We start from the raw sequence: 5,375 nt of genomic DNA, 5'->3' as shown, positions 1-5,375 counted from the left end.
AATAAAAAATATATAATTTCCACAGGTTCCCTGATCCGGAACATTCAGAGCAGGTTCCCGTTGGCCACTTGGCCATGTTTTTGTGGTAATATGAATATGAAGTAGCAAAGAATGCTTCAACAACACTTTTATTTATATCTGTCTGACACATTGGAATTGTGAAAATATTGCTTAATTTTTTCCGGAGTTTCCGGAACCGGATTCACCGGAACCGGTTCTCAATGGCCACCTTTTCAATTAAACACCTTCAAACATGCTGGGACCAACATTTTTTTAGTTTGTATGGATTGTTTCATGCTATAGTGCGTTCACTTCGCATCAAGAGCAAAAAACTTCAAAATTTTGAAGTTTTTGCACAGTTTTGGCCAATATTCCGGATTTCCTCCGGAACCGGTTACGGGAACCGGCCAATGGGACCAAATCTTGAGTTTTTCTAACAATTTACCGTCGAATGACACCGGAAGCGTCCAAAAAGACCTAATTGATCAAAAGTTACAGAGAAAACAAAATAAAAAATATTTTCCGACGAGGGGTGATTCATATGCAAAACTTCTGCATTGAATATCTCGAGTTAGGATAACAATAAAAATATGCGCCAGGTTGCATTTTGTTCGGGAAGCCGATCCCTAGAGGAGCATTTTTTTTCGTGCTGCCAAAAAATAAAAAAAATATTTTGTTACGCTGTGTTATCAACGCATTAAAATAATTGGTCAGCATATCGACATTTCGTCAATATATTAACGAAATCCCACCATGCCTTTAAAAACCTTGGTGAGTTGAAATGTCAGTTGAAATCAAAACAAAACAAAACAAATTTCACCGGTTACGACGTCGTTCCAGAAAACCGAACAAAACCCGTGGAATCGGTGGCCGGGGAAGGTGGTGACGATGCAGAGAAAGTCAGGTCAAGGTGTGTTTCCTCTTCCTCCGCCGCAAGAGTGCAGATTGGAAAATGATATGGTTCTTGGAAACGTAGGATAGTTGCTTAAACAATGGCAGTGTGGTGTCTGATCGGTTGCAGATCGAACCGTCCCGTTCCATTAGATCGTGGTCAATCGCGATCCCGCAGCCATTAGCCATTTGCAGGAGTTCTCTTTCCGAGTCCGGGTCTGCAACGTCCACCGACTCCGGCCTAGATACGTCCTCTTGCGAATGTGTTTTGATAAACACGAAAAAACAGTCCTTGTTTTGGGAGACAGATTTTCTAACGAGAAAACATTTTTGAAGACGCGCAATAAAGTTTTGTTTACGTTTGTTCCCGGCAGATAGTTCTATCAGAATCGACGGCTTCGATTCAAAATGGCCAGATCATCTTGGTGTTGAAAATGCACCCGACTGGCGAGATCGAGTTCAACAACAAAACGGTATTCGAAAGCTTAATTTATGGTACGTTCGTTTGATGGCTAGTGCCACACTGAGTGCCGCACTCAGAGCTGTCAAAGTGTTTCTTTGAAGAAACTCGCGCTAGTTCCGCACGAGTTTCACCGCCATCTTGGAACTGAAACTCTAGTGCCGCACTCGATATTTTTTCAGTTTCATGCGAGTTTCACGCGCACTGACAAATGACGTTCGATTGAACCAAAACTGACACCGACGAGTGCGGCACTCAGTGCCGCACCGGCTCTTCAAACGAACGTACCATTAGTTTATCTACAATGCTTTAATTGACTTTACCCCTCAGATAGCATCCTCCTGCTTGCCGACTTGATCGAGACCCGAAGCAAAATACGAGCAGAGAAAAGAACCTCCCAATCTCCGTCAATCTCCTCCAGCTAGTGAAGTGAAACGACCAAGAATCGCTTCCCCAGCGATAGTCTCGAGCCAGCAACTTGGACGAGTAGCAAATTCTTTGACGATAAGTGCACCGATTGGCGCTGTTCGACGACGACGACGACAGTCTGGAAACGTTTGAAATCCGCTTCAAATCCCCCGCCATGGAAAGTGACGACCCCAAATTGGTTCCAAATCGAGGAACATAGTGTGGTGAACCAGATCAACCAACTGCCGGACGCGGATCGCAACGAACGAATGTTTGTCATATTTGGCGAGGTGATGGACGTGTAAGAGCGGAGGCTAGTTGGACGTGCAGATTTCGGACCGGTCTGATCGAAAACTGGTGGTGAGATTCCACACGGACGTGATTGCCGGGATGATGAGGCACCATGGGGACGCGATGTAGACGATGAAACGGGACAGGATCGAGGAAAGGTTAAAGTTGTTGAGAAGGTTAGTAAGCTCGCAGTTTAAACATAACAAAATCCAATCGATTTGCTTCCTCAGATTTTGATCCGGTTCAAAAACAACCTCTGCAAGATTTGCTCGTTTATGTGCATCCAGTACGATCGCAGCGGAGACATTCCGAACATGAGGGAACTGCACGAGTCCACCGCCCCACGGTGAAAAATCACAGATCACAGAAGGCGAGTACATCAGGATTCTTCGATAACCTCATCCAAGGCAAGACGGCGCAGACCAAGGCGCAGACGAATCCCGTGGGGCCCGCGGGAATGTTCTGCCTTCGACGTGTGAGACTCGCAGAACCAAACCACATACGACAATACAAAAGAGATGAACCGTTTGAAACATCGACGACGACGACGACTTTGGTCTGGCACTGTCCGGTGGTGGCGGAAGTTCTTAACCCAACTCGAGCCTTTCCAGCGCAAAGGTGGAGGTGCTAAATCCATTTCATCTCAGTTGTTGAACTTTTTCAACCAGACCTACAAACGGTTCACGGGATACAAGCCGACGCAGATCTCAAACTCTTTGTGTTAAATCTTTTCAGCATTTTTCAATTTTCATTTTTTTGTAAATATAGTACTGTTTTCGCTTTTTATTCATAAACCACCGAAAAAAGGGAGAGGAGGGGTACGTTTCGTCCTGTAGCATGCCCTAGACACCCTGGCAAGAACGCTAACAATGCCATAATTTCGCCATAGCCATAACCTCGTTAGCCGTAGGCACGCCGGAAGTCGTCATGGATGAACTTCCCGGGTAATCCTCTTCTTCTTGATGGTTGACTAGGGAGAGATGAGCTTCCAGCTTCCACAGATTGTGAGCAATCTTTATGTGTGTGTAGTGCTGTGCGACCGGCGTGCTGGAGACGGTTCCGCGGAACCCACAGCAAAAGTCCAGGGATGCTGAAAAAACTTTGACACATTATGCTCCAAGGGCAGATGGAGGCCAATACAACCAATTCTGAAAGAAGTTGTTGGCTTCGTTGTTGAGCTTCCGTGCCGTTAACATCTTCGGGCACCACACAACTCAAACAACATGATTGTGGAGTGTGGACCGTTCCGGATACTTTCACCGAATCCTCGTCCACTTCATTTGATTCTGTTTTTTTTTTCCTCGTCGGACGGCTCAGACAGAAGGGTCATACGAAGGTGTCGTAGATTCCGGATATCCGTGTCCCAGTGTCCGTGTTAAACTCCGTTTTGCGCAAACTTTTTTGAAAATGAAATGCACGACTCAGACAAGTCCATGTTATTGTTTATAAGATGTCAAATTGAACCGAGATTAATAATACTCGGTGGGAACGCTAGCTCAACTATTCGTTGATCTATTGACGAAAATATCAAAACCGCCGTCAATAGATCGACGAATAATAAAACCACAGACAAACAGACGTGACACTCGAGTGCCGAACCATCGTCCTCCAAAATCCGAGCCAAAAACGGTTATTTCAAATGCAATTTAGCTTCGGCATCCACTCACCCGGCGCTGATGGCGCTGCTGTCGTGACAGCTCGCCCGCCTCTTCTCAGTATGCGTGATGTGTTTTTATTTTGGCAAAATTGAGCGTGAGCACGTGCGAGGCAGCAAATGAAATCAAAATTATTGATGGGATTCAAAATTATTGATGGGATATTGATGGGAGGACAAAGTCAGGAATTAAGCGTTTGGAGCATTGTTGCGGCGTTCCCGCAGGTATCAGCAAAACCGTGCTTTCCGCTTATTGTCAATATTCTTCGCTCATACCTCTTCCAGGTTGAGCAGATGATCGCAGAAAGCCGCGACATGGTTCTGGTGGCTGCGGAGATCACAATGTCCGATTCCTCTGACCGCGAGAATGTAATCTTTAAGAAGATTGCAGTGGTAAAATCTTGAATGGAAGCCTCCTCCCGGTGCACCGTGGCCTTGGCGGTTGCGCATTTAACTGCGATCCAATATTTTGTGGCCACCTCTAGCAATATCGTGCGCACGAGAAGGGCAAATTAGTTTTGAAACAATTTGGTCAGGATTTTTCTTCCCAGATGCTGCTGGTTGGTCAAAAACAAAAACATCTTTTCGATGGTGGCATTTGCTAGCACGTGGCTTGATTGTCTCACACATACAGTGGCAGGTGCATGACAGTACGGTTCTACGTTTTGGTATGTTTAGGCCGTGTTTCGGCTGTTGCTCACCAGACAGCGCTGGCGTCACCGTGATTTGATGGATTTATTAGGGACGATGGATTTTGAAAATAATTTGTATGGAGAGTCTCGTCTGTTTGTCTGTGATAAAACCATCGACTCTGTCCAACCCCTAGATTCCGGGAAATGTCCATTCCGGGAAATTTCATTCCGGATAACGTCCATTCCGGATAATGTCCATTCCGGATAACGTCCATTCCGGATAACGTCCATTCCGGATAATGTCCATTCAGGAAAACGTCCATTCCGGGAAATAGAATTCCGGAAATTGTCATAGAATCTTGTTCCTTGAGCTATTTAAGGACTTCGTGTGTGTGTGTGTGTGTGTGTGTGTGTGTGTGTGTGTGTGTGTGTATGTAAAAACAGGTTTATATGATTACGAATAATACGTAAATATGGAATAAACCAATTTTCCTTTCCATTTTTAGGATTGCCTGGGTGCCGAGGCCTGGAAGACATCCGTGAGCTGCTTCAGGAGGCCCGCCTGGAATTGGCCCCGTTGGGTCTTCAGCTGGTCAGCTACAATTCGTGAGAGGTCATCGACAGCGAGGACACCGAATCGAACACGCGCCAGCACGAGGTCCTACCTTTCTCGCAGATTCTCAGTGTTGATACTCTGAAGCTGAGTAATCCAGTGGTGAAATTCGGACGGTATCAAGCACGTGCACAGAAGAGACGGATTCTGAACCTGTATATGCTGAAAGTAGTGATGAGTATGTACCGAGCGACGAAGATGAAGACAGCAGTAGTAGTTGTAGCACTGGAAATGAAGAGAAAGCCGAACACACGGAAAACAACAACAATATCGACGAGATTAACAACAATGACGATCAATTTGTAGAGATTTACAAACGACATTTCGTTGAGCATGTGATTTTGGCCAAAAATGACGTGGTGATTGTTTTTACGAACCAGGATCGGTTTGGAACAAACTACGACACAAACTGAAAGAGATGCAATA

The 5,375-nt window shown here is 45.4% G+C and overlaps 1 long non-coding RNA gene across 1 annotated transcript; it reads left to right on the top strand.

The window, feature by feature from the left end:
• The first annotated feature begins 692 nt into the window (after nucleotides 1-692).
• LOC120419572 (uncharacterized) lies at nucleotides 693-3,610 on the top strand. The gene is made up of 3 exons (XR_005605743.2): nucleotides 693-1,364; nucleotides 1,682-2,226; nucleotides 2,281-3,610. It is a non-coding gene; the product is annotated as an uncharacterized LOC120419572 (long non-coding RNA).
• The last annotated feature ends 1,765 nt before the right edge of the window (nucleotides 3,611-5,375 follow it).

Source organism: Culex pipiens, chromosome 2, assembly GCF_016801865.2.
Source record: "Culex pipiens pallens isolate TS chromosome 2, TS_CPP_V2, whole genome shotgun sequence".
Lineage (NCBI taxonomy): Eukaryota > Metazoa > Arthropoda > Insecta > Diptera > Culicidae > Culex > Culex pipiens.
Note: the sequence above shows the minus strand (reverse complement) of the source record. Positions and strands in the feature narration are given on the sequence as shown.